Genomic DNA, 20963 nt, shown 5'->3' with positions numbered 1-20963 from the left:
TACTCTTCTGGCTCTGTCAATCTGTTTCTTCACTTCAGCAAGTGGGTATTGTAGTTGTAAGAATGCTTAATAGAGATCTTTTAGGTGGTTGTCTCTGTCTGAGGGGTTGGAGCAAATGCGGTTGTATTGTAGAGCTGTAGACAATGGATCGTGTGATGTGGTCTGGATGAAAGCTGGAGGCATGTAGGTAGGAATAGCTGTCGGTAGGTTTCCGGTATAGGGTTGTGTTTGTGTGACCATAGCTTATTAGCACCGTAGTGTCTAGGAAGTGGATCTCTTGTGTGGACTGGTCCAGGCTGAGGTTGATGGTGGGATGGAAATTGTTGAAATCATGGTGGAATTCCTCAAGGGCTTCTTTTCCATGGGTCCAGATGATGAAGAGGTCATCAATGTAGCACAAGTAGAGTAGGGGCATTAGGGGACAAGAGCTGAGGAAGCGTTGTTCTAAGTCAGCCATAAAAATGTTGGCATACTGTGGGGCCATGCGGGTACCCATAGCAGTGCCGCTGATTTGAAGGTATACATTGTCCCCAAATGTGAAATAGTTATGGGTGAGGACAAAGTCACAAAGTTCAGCCACCAGGTTTGCCGTGACATTATTGGGGATAGTGTTCCTGATGGCTTGTAATCCATCTTTGTGTGGAATGTTGGTGTAGAGGGCTTCTACATCCATAGTGGCCAGGATGGTGTTTTCAGGAAGATCACGGACGGATTGTAGTTTCCTCAGGAAGTCAGTGGTGCCTCGAAGATAGCTGGGAGTGCTGGTAGCATAAGGCCTGGGTGCTAATAAGCGATGGTCACATAAACACCACTCTATACCGGAAACCTACCGACAGCTATTCCTACCTACATGCCTCCAGCTTTCATCCAGACCACACCACACGATCCATTGTCTACAGCCAAGCTCTACAATACAATCGCATTTGCTCCAACCCCTCAGACAGAGACAAACACCTACAAGATCTCTATCAAGCATTCTTACAACTACAATACCCACCTGCTGAAGTGAAGAAACAGATTAACAGAGCCAGAAGAGTACCCAGAAGTCACCTACTACAGGACAGGCCCAACAAAGAAAATAACAGGACGCCACTAGTCATCACTTTCAACCCCCAACTAAAACCTCTCCAGCTCATCATCAAGGATCTACAACCTATCCTGAAGGACAACCCATCACTCTCACAGATCTTGGGAGTCAGGCTAGTCTTTGCTTACAGACAGCCCCCCAACCTGAAGCAAATACTCACCAGCAACCACACACCACACAATAGAACCACTAAACTATTTCCCCATGTTTAATCCCTCCCCCCCCCCCCCCGCACTCTTCCTCAGACGTTCTTGTCAACTGCTGGAAATGGCCCACCTTGATTATCCTTGATTATCACTACAAAAATTCCCCCCTCCCCCGCTCTCCTGCTGGTAATAGCTCACCTTAAGTGATCACTCTCGTTACAGTGGGTATGGCAACACCCATTGTTTCATGTTCTCTATGTATATAAATCTCCCCACTGTATTTTCCACTGAATGCATCCGATGAAGTGAGCTGTAACTCACAAAAGTTTATGCTCAAATAAATTTGTTAGTCTCTAAGGTGCCACAAGTACTCCTTTTCTTTTTGCGAGTACTGTGAAGGGTGGTGATCAGTATTTTTCCCTACTGTGGAACAGAATACCAATTTCATAATGAACAATTTTGCCTGTCTAATTAAGACCATTAGTTGATAAAATGAATAATATTTATTATGGCCTTGATTCAGCAAAGCACTTAAACCTCATTGAAGCCATTAGGTTTTAATGTTATGAACGTGCTTATGTTCTTTCCTGAACTGGGGCCAATATCAGTATGCCAGGTTCTTAGGCTGTTTAATACCGAGTAGTAACAATAATTACTTCTAAGCCATCAATCACCTTTAGTCACATATAGTGTAAAGCTGCCAAACTGGTGATGTTCATGCAGCTTCTGATTGCTTATCCCAATCACTATTTTCAAAGGATGTACTGGTGACTTTCATGACATTCATCAGACAATTAGGAATCTCTAGTTTCAAAATCAGTCAAATCAGCAGTTAGGGAACCAGTAGCAAATGTTTGATAATCAACCATTTGAAAAGCCTGGAAAAGCAATGGTTTGCATTATTTCCAACAGGGTCTGTAAATTCTAGGATTAAAAAAGTGGATTCTAATTTATTTCGGGTCTTGTACCAAGTGCACATAGTAAATCATATCGTAAACGGCATTAGCTTCACTGAAGTTTTGCAATTGCACAGGTCACTGTAGAAACATGTATACTTTGCCAAGGACTGTGGCAATTTCTTTTCAGAAGGAATTTCAGGTATGTGGTGGAATTCCAGCTACTCCACAGAAAGTCCAGCCACAAGGTCATAAATAGCATTCTGTAGCATGTAAACTTAGTGTGACTAAGATTTGGTTATAAAATAACATAACACTCCGTATTGGGAAATCTTTTTAAAGTTGAATGGACCTTTTTATTCTCTATATATCAGCTTCCTAATGGCTTTTCAACAGTTTGAACCATTTGCTAAAATTGCCACAGCTGCTTCACATTAGCTATGGAGTTTTGTTGCTAAGAGACCTTCTGGTTGCTGTCTTACTGGATCCTTAAACTAGATTTTTGTTGGTTGTGTATTCACAGCAGGATACTCTGATGTTCAGATCTTTTCTCCCCTTTAGCAGTAAGGGGGAATTGAACCTGAGTCTCATATCCCTGGTGAGTGCTCTACCCAGGAGGTTAAAAGTTACGAGGTGCATGGCTTCTCCTCTGGGTAGAATTTGAATGAGACCCGATGTCGTAGAAAGTTTCTGAGCATGCCTACTGGATCAGGCCCCACACGAGACTTAGGCAGCTGAATGTGTATCTTTTCCTAGTTTGTGAATTGTTCTGGGGCTGAAGCAGGAGAAAGGCACCAGGAGGGAAGCAGAAGTATACATGTCCCAGAATCTAAACCTTAGTCAGTTAGGGAACTTTTACAGTGAAAATGTAGTCCCTGGATTAGTTTAGTCACCTACAGAGTTAGGTGGTAGCCAAATGAGAGTTTCATGGATTACAATGGTACCACACACAAGGACTTATTTGCCTAACTCTGGAGTTTAGACACCTAAGCTGCTTTGTGGATTGTACCCATAAACCACGAAGCTGTTATCAAGCATGTTGTCTTAGGTGAGGCCTTCCCAAATCTTCAGGCCACATTGCTGTGAGACTTCCAGTGTGTTTTGTCAGCTCTGTCTTTTAGGTTGTAAGATCATCAGGGCTTTAATTTTCATGTGTTGGCCACACCATCACGACTTAACAAATAAATAACAATGGCTTCATGGATGAAGTACATTTTAAGGAGTGATTACAATAAAGACAGAATGGTCTGCTGGTGCACAAAAGATGGAAGATGGCTCCACACTTTGGGGGCAGCATGGAAGAATCACAGAAACATGAATGGGAGAAAGATACAATGGGCCCAACTCATTGTTACCCTCCATCTTGTATAGTCACTTCCACCAGTGCCAAGTGCAGATGCAAAATGCTAACATTCCAAATTGATAGCATATTATACCGTGACTACATAAGGTGCGTGGTAACAATGACAGGGCCCAAAAGGAGCAGTTAAACAGGAGGCTTATGTAGAACAAATGGAGTGGGAAGTGGAAAAGAAAAAAAATATAACAGTAGAGTTGTAAGTAGATGGGGAATTGCGACAACAATTTTGTGTGAACCAGAGGCTCAGGCTTGAAGCAAAAGGAAAGAAGGAGCCAGTGAAAGCACATTGTTGTATGATCAGGAACCCTGCACTGCTGTTCTTTTTCTGTTTGACTCCCAATACTTTAGCTAAGCTCTCAAACTGAGTATCCTCACTCCCTGCCAAGGCAAGGAATTGGAGCAAGTGTGTGAGAACAAGAAGCTGGTAGTAGGCTTTCCAGCTTCCTGTTCAGGATACAGGGGTCAGAGTTAGATAAGTGGACCACCAGAGGACTTCTCCAGGAGATGGAAACAGGAGAGGAAAATGAGTTGCTGATAGGTTCCTTGTACCCTGCTTCCTGCCAGGAAGAGGGATGAGTTTGAGGAAGTTTTCTTCTCTACAATTTTTTATCTCATTCCCCAAAGGACAGAGCGGTAGCAAATAGTTTTCTCTCCTCCTCCTCTCTCATTCCTCTCCTGTTGGATCCTTCCCCAGTAAGTGAAGCACAGCAGGTGCACAGATAGTTGGAGAACTGGGAAGGAAGAGGAGTTTTCTACTGCTGCCACTGCTCCATAACTCAGGAGGGGAGGAGAAAACAATGTGCTACTCAATATTCTTATGCAACATTAATTTGAGATGAAGGTGAAACTGTGGGGAAAGACCTGGGAATAAAACCCAGAGGAGGGAAGTCAGGAATTAGTAGGGTGGGAGAGCCAAGGACATGAGAGACACAGAGAGAAAACATTCTCAGTCTAAGGGGTCATCCGCGAAAAGAGCTTCCGGAGAAGATTGGAATGATACAATCTGATCAACCCATGGCTTGCTGCAAGAGCCTCCTGCTTGATAAAACAATCCCAATAAATCAGGGCACAACCACCATAACCAGCATGGGGGTGGGGGGGAGAGGGGGAGGAAGGAAGTAAAGGAAAAGGGGGAAAATGAATATTCCATTCCCACATAGCTCTTCCCATAACCAGAGAAAGGATATGAACACCAGACATTCTGAAGTCCATTAGGGACTTTGCTATACAGATCTAATTTACCTGGAAAGGACTCAGATGCTGTGGTGACTGACACTATTGAGATTCCAAATATGGTCATATAGATAATCCAAGCATATTAACATACATTACAACTATAATTCATGGCATTTAACTCTTTCAAGATACTGTGTATGAGAGAATACATTTGAATGAAAATTGCCTGTGAGAACTGTGAAAGACAATTGCAGGTATATGACAGACTTCTGCAAAAGTGAAAGAGATATCATGTGGCGTCATGTAGCTGTACAATATGCCGATGCTGTACATTTCACTCATATGTATGCTACATGATAAAACCCTTACTGTTTTCTTTTCAAAAATAGCCTCTTTTGCCAGTAAGCATGAATGTCATGAAGAGAAGACATATGAGTTACATAATATTTGGCTTTATTGCAATATGTAACCTCTTGATATACATGCTCCGGAGTGATCCACGATGGAATAACGATGTTTCATTGATTAGGAAGCCTGGTACTTCTGCATAATCAGAACTGTGCTTCAGATAGTACATAAAAATATACTAGCAATAGCATTAAGTCTGATAACGTGTTTAGCCCTGTACAAGATGAAATAAAGAGAATTCCTTCCTTGCAGAGTATACAACCTAAGGTCCCAGTCCTACAGACAGTTATGTATGAATAACTTGAATAACAATGAGCAAGCTCCTGGGGACATAACTACTATTTTGAGCTAACAGAATTGATTCATATGGCGAATAAGAGAGATTACTGGCCAGTATGTGAAAGGAAGAATGCAGAGGCGACACACTGGGAGGACATGCGGGATTATGTTACCCTGCCCGATTTGCTGTTCAGCTTATACTAAGCAGTCTCACATGGACTGAGCATGCTCAGTAACACTGCTGAAGCCGGCTGCCCTCACTCTGCCCTCCCTCCCACTATCAGCAGACCTGGGTGGGTTCTGGAAGAATGTAATAAGGGACTATTTACTATTTATTTGCACTGTGCCTAAAGTGTGCTAAAGGACTTACAAACAAGGAGACCAGAACCTTTCTGCAAGGAATTTGTATTCTAAATACCTGATACAGGGGGAAGGAGGGGAATAAAGGGTGTCATAGCATAGGATGGCTCTTTATTGGTCTTAGCCCCACCTGTGATTAATTAGCTGTTTCCCAGATAATGGGTTTGATTTATTTTATTGGTATTCATACAACCATTAAATTACAAGGACACAGATAATATAAACAAGGTTCCCTACAACTGAATAGGAAAGAGCCCCTATTCCATGTTTTTACTGATTAACTTTAAAAACACAAAGATCAAAACCAGAACATTCTGAAATGCAAAGATGACTGTGACAGATATGCACTATCCTGGATAAACCTTATTGAATTAAGTTTAATACCTTTGGGTTCTATTATATTAAAATGCAATTGTTTATGTGTTATTGTGAGATAGCATGCAACTTCTCTAAGAGGAGGAAGTATGCTAAAATAATTCCTCCAGTTATCTGCCCTTTGAAGCTTTGCCCCATGGAAAGGACCCACTATCTGGCTGATACCTATTCATGGTGTTGTAAAAGATTCAATTGGATTCTCAAAAGACCAGAAGACAATGAATGGATGTTGGGAAAAATAATCTGGTGGTAAACTGACCCAGGGCTTTTGTTCTGATACAGCAAATAGATGGGACCTCCAGTCCATGGATGGCCCCAGTCCATAGGGAAGGGTTGGAAGGACTTTGCTTACTAAGGCCCCATAATACTATGTTTTTTTCCTGAGCAAAGGGTGTGATGAACTTGAAACCACAGGAAAACCCTTGGGTGGGCTTTGAAGGACTGATCCTGCCAAAGGCCATGTTGGAGATAAGCTTATTGGAATGTCTGTAGGTTCTTTTATTGTTTTTAATGTTTTCTCTGTAGTGCTTTTACCTTAAGAATAAAACAGGCTTGATTAGAAAGAACAGTGTGGTAACTTAGAACTGTGGACAATTATGCTGTTTGTCTCTGAAGAGAGAGCAAGCAGGCCCGCTTAGGCAGATTGTTTTTTGCTGGGAATAACACAGTGAAGGCGGGGAACTGTTCAGCTTGGATATATCCCCATCAGGAGAGAGAGAGAAATGTGTCTCTACCCAAGAGAGGTAAAGCTGGGGAGCTGGAAACCTGAGAGGGAGGTGACCTTGATGAACCACTGAGGGGAAATTCAGCTGTAGTTACCATGAACCGTGATGCTGACCATAACATAGAATGGCCATGGCTGCTGCCAATGCTCCCTCCACATCACGGTGGCATAGGATGGGATGGCCCTCAAAAGGAGCTGGGCTTAGCTTCACTTGTGGCTAATTAGCTACCTCCCAGATAATAGGTTTGATGCCTGAGATCAGGTGATAATCTGTAGGTCATTTGTTCTTTGGATGAAAGGCTAAAAAGCAACTCAGTTAGAGGTAGGCATGTAGTTATCTTTAAGAGAAAGAAGTATGAAGAAATACCAGGCAGTAAAACCTGGTTTTGGGAAATTGCTGTTGAGCCTACCCAAGGGACTGAAGAAACTGTAGAGTAAGGGAAAGACTTGTTTTGATGTAATGTGATACTTGGCCTGTGCTATTTTAAAAAGTCAGATACCAGGAGGAAGTGTCATTTGACTTACAAAAGTCTGAACGCAGTTTGATGATGTCAAGGAGGGGAAACTGAGACAGCAGCAAGGTCTGACAGTGGCTCAGCTACAACCTGGTTACAATGGAGAAAGGACCACATGTACAGACAAGAAGTTCTGCCACTACAATTAAAAATGATATAATATGAACTCACTGTAATTTTTAAAAGAGAAAGATACTCCAGAAGTTCATTAACACTTTTTTGTTTAAAAGAAATATTTGGTCCAAAATATTTTTTTGTTCTTCTGCATCCTGATTTTTTATTCAGCTTCTTAGCTATTTGTTTTTACAAAATAAAATGTGCATAAATTGCTGACAATTCAAAGACCCAGTATGCAAACCTGAGCACATAAAAAAGATGTCTAAATCTAATATAATTATAAAGCTGTATTTAGGCATGCAAAAGAGGTATCTACATACCTTAATTCTGACTTGTGCCTCCAAATGCAGGTCCTGTTAGGACATTCACATTGAAAACTGCACCCACACTTTGATTTCAAGGAACTGTAATTAGTAAAACATAATATTGGGAATATAATTCTGATATCAGGGTCCTAGTCTTTGTCATTGAAATCAAGGACTAAATCACCAAATCACTAAATTAGGGCAAAATTAGGGCAAAATCAGACAGCAGACATGTCTTAGCAGGTTATTGAAATGTCCTCATTTATTTCATTTGTGAATTGAAATCTATTGGTTAAATGCCAAAATGCTTATTTTAGTTTTTCCTTACACTTTAAATTTGTGGTGTTTCACAGCTACTGTGTACCTTCTGATGAAATAAGTTGTTAATGCACATACTGACAGTGGAAATGTTTCTGTATATTTCAAATGCACCACTGTGTAGATTGTGTATGTGAAAGACAGAAACAAAGAGTACAAAAGTGCCAAAGATTCAAAAAATAAAATATTTTCATTCCAGACCACTGCAGTTTTATATCATAATAAATCTCATTCCGTGAAAAACTATTGCTAACTGAAGCACTAATTGGAAGTAGTAGCAGCAGATTCATAGGCCTATGGTATAGTCATCATGGCACATAGAATGGACTTCCATCTTGAACAGTTCCTGCAAGTCTTTTTCCTTTAGCAAGAGTCAATACAAGAGTATTTAGTCTTCTTAAATCCTTCAAAATTGCATCTTCCCACCTCATTTGTGGTTGACCTTGTGCTGTCCTTCCTTCAACCTCAGCTCTATAAAATGTCTGTAAAAGTCTACACCCTTCTGGCCATTAGACATTGCAGTCATCTTGTTCTCATTGGGCACAAGTCTGCAACTGCCCAGGATCCTGATTGGGGAGGAAAGGTATTGTGAAATAATTATGTGCAATTTTTAGAGTGCCAAAAGTCTGAGTCACATTTTGGAAACCTGTAAATGGGGGGGGCGGGGGAAAAAAAAACCCTGAGTTAGACTAAGTTTATGTAAATATGAATTACATTGTACTTTCCTTCTGAATGTAATATTCACACATTTTGCAGAAAGTATCTTCTGCTTTTAAACCCTACAGAGGACAAAAAATGGATTGGATCCACTTAAATGTTTGTGCTTCCTGCCATTCAACAGTATTATATTGGAACTGTGTCCTTAAGCAAAGCACTGCTATGAAATGATCTTGTTAGCCAAGCAGCATAATAATAAGAAAACAATTGCTCACTGCCAATATCTCTGATGTGAACAAGAATGAGGAGGAACTTGGCCCTGAATAATGACAACTCAATGAGAATAACAACAAAAAAAAACCAGAGCTCAGTCACTGCAAAACCAGGCCCAGCTATTAATGGAATTGATAATGCATCTGTAATCTAATAAAAAACATATTCAAGCATTTTTTCTGCCAGTTTATTTCCCACTCCCATTTGGCAAAATCTGCATGCTTTAGTGGCTAAGGTCAACAGCTACAGTGTGTTTATAAATAAAGGACCAAATTCCATCCTCAGATGTGTGTGTTGGCTCTTGTTGGCACCAATATGAGCTATGCACGCACATCCAGTGGAAGAATTTGCCTATAATAGCTAACAAATAGCTGTAATAATAAACACCAAATGTCTGTACTTATCAAAAACCAGGCACATGCAAAACAGCGTGGCTTGACATTTTAAGTGATGTTCTCTGTGTAACAGAGCAACTTGGGCTTGTTTCCTATTAATACGATAATAAGCAATAAATAGGAACACCATTATTTACTTAGCTATAACATGGAGATAGTTTGGTTTGCTGAAGCTAAGTCTATTTTATTGTGGACAGATGTTTTAACTGTGACATCTTCCTTCCATCATTTGTATTGCCATCTACCTCTCATTATGTCAGAAACGGGGAGCAAAGCTGTTTCTTCTTTTGTAACCCCAACACATACATAGATTAGTGGAATGGAGCAGCAGCTGAGTCTTGGGGGAGGATAGGACTATTGATATCTCATAAGAGCACATTGGCATGCAGGAACAGCACAAGGCCATCTGAGAATGAGGAGAGCATGAATGCTTCGCGGGCTGCACGAGTGGGGGTCCATCATGGCTACTGCCTTGTTTGAGCTTTTGGCACAAGCCAAGGAATAAGTGGTGCAAGTGCGTTTTTTTTTCCAGGAACAATATGGAGTCCAAATTTTGAAAATCTTAAATCAAAGAACAAAGCCAGCTCTGTTTTCTGTTGCTAGTTTCAGGATCCTGGATTCTCCTAAAATTTTAGTTTTAGTATGGCCCTTGAGAACAGTGAAAGTGCTCCAGCATATTCTGGGGAGAGGACTGCCTGATGAAAAGTTACTATTATTTGTATAGCTCCATAAATGTGCGTGGTGCTTCATGAAATAAAGATGGAGTCCCAGCCCAGAAGGGCTCGTACCCTAAGGCTCTGATCTGCCCAGGTAAGCCCCTATTCAGAGCCCCACTGGCTCTGTACAAGTGCAGATGTCTGCCAGAGTTATTCAGACTGGAAAATTCAAGCCTAAATTAAGGCAAGAATGGGAGAACATGGCAAATATTCTTAATTATAATTAGTAGTATTGCTGTAGCACCAAGGACTCCCAGTCATGGACAAGGGCCCCTTTGTGCTAGGCTCTGTATTAACATCAAACAAAAAAGATAGTTCCTGCCCCAAAGGTAGGGACTGAGAGGCAAAGGGACTATACAGCAACAGCAAGATCATGTGGTCACTTAGGTGGGTGAATCATGCAACTTAAGAGTTACATTGTGGTGTCATTTATTTGGTTTTTTTAATTATAAAACAGTGGTTAAGCCTAGTGTTTGGAGAAAGAACTTGGAGCATGAAAGCAGGAGTGTGAAAAGACAAATAACCAGGTGAACAAATAGGGTGAATAAAGTAGGTATGGCAGGTGAGGAGGAAGGCGTGAAAGGAGTTGGGATAGGAGTGATCTAAAAGCTCTTCCTATTTCCTGTTATGTTGTCTTTTCATCTGTCCCTGTGGAGAAAGCTTCCCCTTTACCAATGGCGTACGGAGAAAAATTAAAACCAGACAGCTTTAAAAGCTGAAGTTACAGCCAGATTAAATGATTTTTAACCATGTATTTACTATTGGTGTTTAAAATATTTAAGGATTTTCAAACTATTTCTATTATATTTTAATTGGAAAGAAGTCAAAGCTAAGCCTGTTCAAGCAGCTTTGCGGTCTGCTTTTAAAATAACAAGTTAGACTTTTCTCCTAATTTTTCAGACTAGGAAAACATGTCAGGCGTATACAGTATTATAGGAGAAAAGTAAATAGTAGCATATATCATCTACATTTAATTGTTCTGCTTCATGGTTATATGAGAAGGCACAGATCTCTCCTTTCTGAGAGAGATTTTTTTAAAACTTGAGTCTTCACAATAGTGGAAATTATAGGAATTACTCCTGAGATGATTGTCATGAAGATAGAGATTCTGGTCTGTATGTGTAAATATTTCAGAGAACTAATCAAATCATGTTAAGAAGACTGTCTACAAAAAGGCAAGGTTTTTACTTTCCTGCCTATAAATGGAAATTTTTACTCTTTTAAAAGCTCTGCTAACAGATGTTAAGTGGGAAGAGATTATTTTATATGAGGCAAATGGTACATTAGGATTTTACTCCTTGTTTCTTGTATGGTGAGAGAAATACCAATGTAGATCACAAACCTAACTTACGCTCTGCAAATGGAATTAGCAGTTTTGAAAATAATCACAGTAACCCTGTCTCTCTTCTCTATGTCAAATGTCCATTGGCTTGTAAAATGCAGTTCATAGGCTAAAAGCAGGAAAAGTTCTAGTTTCCTATGTTTTGCTGGTGAAACTGATATGAACATGAGCACAAGTTTCTGATTTCAAAGAAGTTGAAAGTTAATTAGGTTCCACAATAAATCTAAATAGTTCTCTGCAGCCGTGTGCAGATGAAGGAAAACAATAGAAAGGCTCTCAGTGAGTTATCACTATCACAAGATTTTTTTTCCCCCCCAAGAAAAAGCCTTCAGGAAAAAGTCTTTATCTTATCACAAAATACAAACAGTTTATTGTAGCATTGTGTTGTTTCGGTAATGAGACAAGTCTATGGAAAACTATAGTCTTCTTGTTTGTATGTAGTAGAGATGTGAATGTAGTAGGCAGGAGTTTAGCAATATACTTAGATTGTTTACCTCACCATGAGTAATGAATACAGGAGTTTGTTTGGCTTGTCTTTCCTAAATTATCTTCTGTAAAAGGTACAGGTTTTCAAGTAAAGTGTTTTCAGGGTGCTTCATGGGTGAAGCTAGAGCTAGTTTGCAAGGAGACCAAATGTGGCTGAGATTACCTACAGCTTTCATCCTGAGAAATGCGCCCCAAAATGAATTCTGTGGGGCAAAAGATTCGTCCACAGAAGAATACTGTCCTCATGACCATAAAATGCCAGGCAACAAAAGAACTCATATAATGACTTTTTTAATCCTAAAACATTGAGTCAGAAGGCTACAGCTACAGAATTGCCATTTTGTTTGAGCACATTGTATGACTTACAATAACTAAAGCCAATAAAACATCAGATTATGCAGTACCTTTTCCAGGCATTGTAAAAGAAATAAATTTACAGCACTGGCAAAATGTAAATAGTAGTGTCTCCAGAAAAAGCAGGTTAGAGTCCAAACTTGAGGAAGCAGATTTAAAAATAAACTCCATCAACAGAAGTTGTGACAAAACCTCAGGATAAAAAGGCTGGATTCTTAATTAAAATATTAATGGCTATGAAGAAGACTAAAGCCATGTTGAATAAAATAGACTGTAGTACACAGAGTTTATACAAATATTTATAAGGATGTTACAAATGATCAAAGGAGCAAAAAATATTCCAAGCTTCTTAGAGAAATTGGCTCCATGGATTCTTAATTTAGACCCCTTAAAAGATCCAGTTTGTCTCCTATTTAGTGTTTGTTGAGTGCCTAGAACAGTGGAGCACCATTTTTGTTTGACCCTTAGCATTACCTTAATAAACATTAATAATAAAATAATAATAATAATAATAATAATAAATATGAGGAGCCACCTTATTTTATTACTAACCACCCACCTGTTTAAATTATAAATGCTGAAACTGATGTTTTGAGAACTATTGTCTGTTACAGAAATACAAAATAGAATGTATTTTACCAACAGCCAAGTTATGAAAGATAGATCTTACACATTGTTTAGAATATTTTTTTCCACACTAAGTCCAGGAATTCAAGCCAAGCAATATATATTTGTAACAATAAATAAGCTTCCAGGCAGAATTTCAAAAGTACTTAAATGACTTAGGAGCACAAGTCCCACTAACTTACAAATTACTAAAGCTCTTTTGAAAATTTCAACCTTTTATGCAGATAAGAGCTTAATCTGGACTTCTTGTCTCAGGTAAATTGAGGGTTGACATGAGAGGAAATAATGCTATTTCTGGGATGAAGAAAAGGAGTACTTGTGGCACCTTAGAGACTAACACATTTATTAGAGCATAAGCTTTCGTGAGCTACAGCTCACTTCATCGGATGCATTTGGTGGAAAAAACAGAGGAGAGATGTATATACACACAAACAGAGAACATGAAACAATGGGTTTATCATACACACTGTAAGGAGAGTGATCACTTAAGATAAGTCATCACCAACAGCAGGGGGGGAAGGAGGAAAACCTTTCATGGTGACAAGCAGGTAGGCTAATTCCAGCAGTTAACAAGAATATCAGAGGAACAGTGGGGGGTGGGGTGGGAGGGAGAAATACCATGGGGAAATAGTTTTACTTTGTGTAATGACTCATCCATTCCCAGTCTCTATTCAAGCCTAAGTTAATTGTATCCAGTTTGCAAATTAATTCCAATTCAGCAGTCTCTCCTTGGAGTCTGTTTTTGAAGCTTTTTTGTTGAAGTATAGCCACTCTTAGGTCTGTGATCGAGTGACCAGAGAGATTGAAGTGTTCTCCAACTGGTTTTTGAATGTTATAATTCTTGACGTCTGATTTGTGTCCATTCATTCTTTTACGTAGAGACTGTCCAGTTTGGCCAATGTACATGGCAGAGGGGCATTGCTGGCACATGATGGCATATATCACATTGGTAGATGCGCAGGTGAACGAGCCTCTGATAGTGTGGCTGATGTGATTAGGCCCTATGATGGTATCCCCTGAATAGATATGTGGACAGAGTTGGCAACGGGCTTTGTTGCAAGGATAGGTTCCTGGGTTGATATGATGATAACAATTTCCATCCCACCATCAACCTCAGCCTGGACCAGTCCACACAAGAGATCCACTTCCTGGACACTACAGTGCTAATAAGCGATGGTCACATAAACACCACCCTATATCGGAAACCTACTGACCGCTATTCCTACCTACATGCCTCTAACTTTCATCCAGATCATACCACTCGATCCATTGTCTACAGCCAAGCGCTACGATATAACCGCATTTGCTCCAACCCCTCAGACAGAGACAAACACCTACAAGATCTCTATCATGCATTCCTACAACTACAATACCCACCTGCTGAAGTGAAGAAACAGATTGACAGAGCCAGAAGAGTACCCAGAAGTCACCTACTACAGGACAGGCCCAACAAAGAAAACAACAGAACGCCACTAGCCATCACCTTCAGCCCCCAACTAAAACCTCTCCAACGCATCATCAAGGATCTACAACCTATCCTGAAGGACGAGCCATCGCTCTCTCAGATCTTGGGAGACAGACCAGTCCTTGCTTACAGACAGCCCCCCAATCTGAAGGAAATACTCACCAGCAACCACACACCACACAACAGAACCACTAACCCAGGAACCTATCCTTGCAACAAAGCCCGTTGCCAACTCTGTCCACATATCTATTCAGGGGATACCATCATAGGGCCTAATCACATCAGCCACACTATCAGAGGCTCGTTCACCTGCGCATCTACCAATGTGATATATGCCATCATGTGCCAGCAATGCCCCTCTGCCATGTACATTGGCCAAACTGGACAGTCTCTACGTAAAAGAATGAATGGACACAAATCAGACGTCAAGAATTATAACATTCAAAAACCAGTTGGAGAACACTTCAATCTCTCTGGTCACTCGATCACAGACCTAAGAGTGGCTATACTTCAACAAAAAAGCTTCAAAAACAGACTCCAAGGAGAGACTGCTGAATTGGAATTAATTTGCAAACTGGATACAATTAACTTAGGCTTGAATAGAGACTGGGAATGGATGAGTCATTACACAAAGTAAAACTATTTCCCCATGGTATTTCTCCCTCCCACCCCACCCCCCACTGTTCCTCTGATATTCTTGTTAACTGCTGGAATTAGCCTACCTGCTTGTCACCATGAAAGGTTTTCCTCCTTCCCCCCCTGCTGTTGGTGATGACTTATCTTAAGTGATCACTCTCCTTACAGTGTGTATGATAAACCCATTGTTTCATGTTCTCTGTGTGTGTGTATATAAATCTCTCCTCTGTTTTTTCCACCAAATGCATCCGATGAAGTGAGCTGTAGCTCACGAAAGCTTATGCTCTAATAAATTTGTTAGTCTCTAAGGTGCCACAAGTACTCCTTTTCTTTTTGCGAATACAGACTAACACGGCTGCTACTCTGAAACCTGTGATTTCTGGGATGGAGATTCTGCTGAATCGCTGAAGGAATTCAAATTGCATCAGATTTGCAGTTCTAAATATTATGAGCCAGAGTGACTTATTGAGATTTAATTCTCATTAATTGTATCATTATTATAAAATAATTCACCTCAGAGGACATGGGAAATATAACACTTTACACAGAAGCTAATGGCTTGTTTTCCTCACTTTAAGATCCTGATCTAAACTCATTGAAATTAACTGAAGGACTTCCATTAAATACAAAGTATTAGGACTAAAATGCTTAGATATTTTGCTTCTTAAATACATAAGGCCAGAGTCTCTCCTGAGCCAAGATGTGCTCAATACAAGAGAGAAAAAAGAGGGAGAGCCAGCTGTGGCTCTCCAATTATCAAACTGCTCCAAACCTGAAATAAGTTGGAGCTATCTCTTGGGTGCTCTAATTTATTAAGTCTGGATATGGTCCACACTGATAATTCCTGTTGGGGAGTTCCTTTTCACTCCACCCTCTTTCTATCCCCATGTCCATTCCCCTGACATGCTTTCTATGTTGTGGAAGATAGGGAGGTCAGGGTAGGAGCTGGCTCCACAGGCTTGAAGCCAGTTAAGAATTCACCTTTGTCACATCAAGGGCCATATTACATCCCTTTTGCACCACTGATGCAGAGGCTGAGAAACTGGGCCAACATCTTTTGATGAAAGTATACTGCTAAGTAAAGAGTCAACACACAGATGGTGGATGTGGAAGTCAAATGAGAGGTTTGCAGATAGACTCCTGGTCAATTATCCCTACCTCTCAATAATGAAAGAGCATAATAATCCATATCAGCATAGATCATTACAGCTAAGTATTGTTTATTTACAGGAGAAGAATGTGCATTTGTGTGAGTTGTTTGGGAGTTAAAAATAAAAAGTCAAAATGTTTTCATAATTGCCATAGTGTTTTCTAGTGTATTGCTAATATATTGCCCTGTTCAGACATGGCACATACCTTATGCAGACACGTTAGCTGTTGTTGCACTACACCAGGGGTCAGCAACCTTTCAGAAGTGGTGTGCTGAGTCTTCATTTATTCACTCTAATTTAAGATTTCACGTGCCAGTAATACATTTTAACGTTTTTAGAAGGTCTCTTTCTAGAAGTCTATAATATATAACTAAACTATTGTTGTATGTAAAGTAAATAAGGTTTTTAAAATGTTTAAGAAGCTTCATTTAAAATTAAATTAAAATGCAGAGCTCCCTGGACCAGTGGCCAGGACCCAGGCAGTATGAGTGCCACTGAAAATCAGCTTGCGTGCCACCTTTGGCACACGTGCCATAGGTTGCCTACCCCTGCACTATACCAATATCTTTCATTCTTCTGTCACATTGGCCTTTGAAGCTTATGGAATGTGGACCTCCATTCTGTGAGTGAAGCTGCCCTGACCTAATGGAAATTTATTAGAGCTAACAAGATTTTCCATCACGTTTAGAATTTTTCTGAAAAACAACAGGACAGATAGAACAGGATAAATTAAGCAAAGTATAGTGGACATCCACTCTTCCCATGCTGCACAAAGCAAAATGCGTTTACTTAATCATCTGACATAGATACACAGCAAAGCGTTTTATGGATAGATATTTTGATGTGTTTAGATAGTGTGATCACTCATACTAGGATACAGCAAAATGTGTGTATGCACTTACACAAGCAGATTATTGCATGTGCTAAATGGGCAACTGCATTTTCAATTACTTGATTTGCATGTGTAAATGCATGTTTTACATGATGTAAGAGAGGCTGCTGTGATACTAAATTTGTCATTTAATTGACAAGAAAATGTTATCAGACCCATTTTTTCTTCAAGAACTTTACATAAAAGAGAGACTACACTGCAGTAGGTAAGGGGGGAAATTGCAGTCTGGAGCTTAGCATTGACTATGACAGGTGAAACATTTTCTTTAGGAACTGGGCTATAAAAGTAAGATAAATAATTGGGATCTATTACCATCAGGGAAGAAATATAGTGTAGGATTTACCTGGGACTGTCACTTGTGAAATTTGCTTATTAACTAAAGCTCCTATTCCCTTCGGAAAAAGTCATTCATTAATGAAAAAGTGCTTACATTGATCTGACTTCAAAGGGATCATTAGTGGAATAAGGTACTACTCAGTGGCCAAGATTTTCAGATGTGACTGGTGATTTTTGGGTGCCTTAATTTTGGGGTGCCAATCTGTGACACCTTAAAGGGGCCTAATATTTAGAAAGTACTGAGCACCTGCCCTCTGGAAATTAGGCCTCTCTCAGATGTCTGTCTGCTCCCTCCCCGCATATCACTAGTCACTTTGGAAAGTCTTGTCCAATGTGAGTAAGGGTCAAGAAAAGTGGCCACTAGGCAATAAGCCCCCAGGCCATAACTTCCTCATAGCAGGGACCTGTATGCTGACAAATCAGTAAAATTCCATGCTCATCAGTGGTGATATATAAATAATTATATAATTTATTAGATACATATCTAATATACTATATATACAGAGAGATTTGATTAAGTCTGTTGGTTGATGTGGATACATATGAGCATGAGTTCATATTTTTGGTAACGTCATAGCTCCCCTTAGAAGTAAAATATGCAAACCTGCCAAAACTTCATGACTTCCTCAGTAATCCATGACTTTAGAAATCAGCTTCAGGGTCACGTACAATATCTTTAATTTCTCCTGTTGAGTGCAGGCATAAATGTTTAATAGTCTCTATGGATGGTGAAAAACACTGAAGGGAAATACAATCCCTGTGAAGATGATGAAACTATTGAAGAAGAGCCAAGATAGATAATAAATAACATAAAAGAAAGACCCTTTTCTCTAGTGTTCCCTCAGAACTGTTCCATTTGGCTGGGTGTGGTGCATCAACTGGACTGGATACAGAAAGCAGCAAACATTTTCAGCCACTGTGGCTATGATTTTGGAATGTGTGTTGTGTATACAACTGAAGAACTGGGAGGAAAAACTAATTCTGTTTCGTGGCGTATTTTGAAATTTGGTTTTATTCCAAATCAAAGAGCTGTGTGTAAGCTCAAAAGCTTGTCTCTCTCACCGATGGAAGTTGGTCCAATAAAAGATATTGCCTCACCTATCTTATCTCTCTAAGGGTTAAAAATACACATTTGCTTCCCAAGGAAAGACTGGGCATATGTGATTTAGACCAAGCAAGGTAACTGACTATGTCTGGGAGTGGAGATACCTGTTCATGGATAGTTAAAAGAGCTGTACTGGTGTCTCCAAGGAGTAAGCTAGGGAACATCCAAGTGACTCCCTTTATTAACTGGACTGAGAGGAATTAGAGCACAGATGGATCTCTCATGGGTTTAGAGTGGGGATATGTTGACAATTCCAGCCTTTGACAAGAGGAGATAGAGAATGCACTAGTGACCTGGGTTGTGGCACCTAACTTTTAGGCACCTAGAAAATCACACGAACACTATTGCAATCCCCAAAGCCTGAGTTAGGTACCTAGGCTAATGAAGGGGGAGAGATAGATGCCTTTCAAAGCAGCCTAGAATGCCAGCACACTAGGCAAGAAGCCACCTAAGCTAGCCAATGGGAGATACTGACCAGAGGGGTATGTGCTAAACCCTACTCCTCTCATGGAGATAGGTTCCGAAGTCGGGGCTGAAGAAATGCATCCATTGTGCGATCCACAAACTGGGAAAGATAGGTGTTTTGGCTGCCTACATTGCACGCAGGGCCTGAAACAAAATGACTGCAGGCAGGGGGAGAAAGAGGACATCCCTTATAAACTTCACCCAAGTGAGCAGGGTACTTACCCAGAATGTGAAAGACTCCCCAAGAAAGGTAAGGGAATTTGAACAGGGCTCAGCCAGCACTTAATTGAGTGCCCTAGCCACCAGGCTATGAAATATTCTGATGTGGGTTATCTCAATCTCTCTTATTGAAGATGTTCCTCTTTAATTAACTAATTGAATAATTAAATACGAATTGGCCTAGAGAAAGAATTAGAATGACTCTACAGCTATGGGGTTCAAGCACTCACCTGAGAGGTAACAGTTCACTCTTCAAATCCTTTCTCCCAGCAAGAGAAGGGCAGACTCCTATATCCTGGCCTAAAGTCTATAAGGTAAGCCATCTTTTCCCCCCCAGCTGTTTTGTGTGAACTCACCAGAGGGGACTGACCTGCTAGGTTGCCCCTGAGCAAGCCTAATGGATCGGAACCCCCTATCGTTCCCGGTTTGTGAATCACTCTGGAGCATAAATTGAAGATTGGCATTTGGACACCTATCATGAAACATCTATGATCAGTGCACATGCTCAAGTGGGAAAGAGGCACCCAGGTGTCTGGAGTGAGGCTGCAGTGCACATAGCCAGAGGCAAAAACTTAGGCACTGAGTGAATGTAGGTGCCTACAGAGTTAGGCAGCAACTGAGTGGGAGTCTTGTGGATCAGAGTGGTGCCTAAAAACAGGACTTAGGTACCTAAGTATCTTTGTGGATTGCACTCCTGCTTCCTACCCATCCGTCTCAAATTCCCACTTCCTTGAGGTCAGTTGACTCTGAATCACAAAGTACCAGAGTGTGGTTCTGACTATGAATTAGAACTCTGAGAGTTCCCTGTCTATTGTGTGATGTTTTCCTATGTAGGAGACAAATTGACCCTCTGGGTCTTTGTGCAGGTGCAGGGGTCCATCCCCAGAGAACAGCTTGTGGGACTGATGGCCTAGATATGAACTGTTGTTATGCCAATGCTATAAAAATGTCTCTGACAAAATGTGGCACAATATATGTCACAAAGATATGCACCCACAATTCTCGCTCTGATGGCAGGAGTCACAGTATGAAAGCATAGGCTGGAAGCCTTCCGATTTGTATTAGAAACAGAATCTGTTAACTTCCTAAAAGGAAATACCGTATGTAGACTTATCCAGTGAGTGACTTTCAGCAAAAATACTAAGCTAATATAATCAAAACCATTTAGCTGTAATTTTTGCAGTACTCATTGATAGTACATGTTCTCCAACTCTAAATGTGTTTTGGATTTATTTAAGGTTTGCAATAATTGGACCTGGTTTTAATTGGGCCAGTGCAACAAGCAGTTGCAGTTGTTTTACTGCCTTAAAGAACTTTTAAAGAAATGTGATTAAATAGTTGAGTTTAAACACTGAAAAAAAAATGAAAGGAATTAATTATTTAGTAAAGAAACAATTAAACAAAGTCCAGATCTTGTCCATGGCCATGGATGGGTCTTACCCATTAAAATTTTTGTTGCTGTGCTGTAGAAAGGGATGCAAGAGTTGGGTTTCCTGTACTGAGGTGCCATATTCGGCTCCTACAGGTTTTCCCTCCACCCTTCCATTCAGGGAAGTTGAGGACATGCTGGGAAAGAGCAGGAGGTTTACCCCAACCCCATGAGACCCACAGCTGATCTGTCAATATGCACATTAAAGTCTAAATCTGCATTCCTTGAAGTCAACAGAATTACTCCCATTGATCCCAGTGGATTTTGGATCAAGCCCTGGGTAGAGGGTTTGGCCCTATGTGGACTTCATAAAACCATTAAGCATTTGGAAGAAAGTAATCCTGCTTTA

General features: G+C 40.4%; 1 long non-coding RNA gene across 1 annotated transcript in view; it reads left to right on the top strand.

Moving 5' to 3' along the window:
- The first annotated feature begins 19418 nt into the window (after nt 1-19418).
- Nucleotides 19419-20963, top strand: part of LOC122459820 — a 42140-nt gene continuing 40595 nt past the window's right edge. The window contains exon 1 of the long non-coding RNA XR_006280763.1: nt 19419-19499. This is a non-coding gene — a long non-coding RNA (uncharacterized LOC122459820). The remainder of the gene's footprint in view (nt 19500-20963) is intronic.

Source organism: Dermochelys coriacea, chromosome 4, assembly GCF_009764565.3.
Source record: "Dermochelys coriacea isolate rDerCor1 chromosome 4, rDerCor1.pri.v4, whole genome shotgun sequence".
Lineage (NCBI taxonomy): Eukaryota > Metazoa > Chordata > Testudines > Dermochelyidae > Dermochelys > Dermochelys coriacea.
Note: the sequence above shows the minus strand (reverse complement) of the source record. Positions and strands in the feature narration are given on the sequence as shown.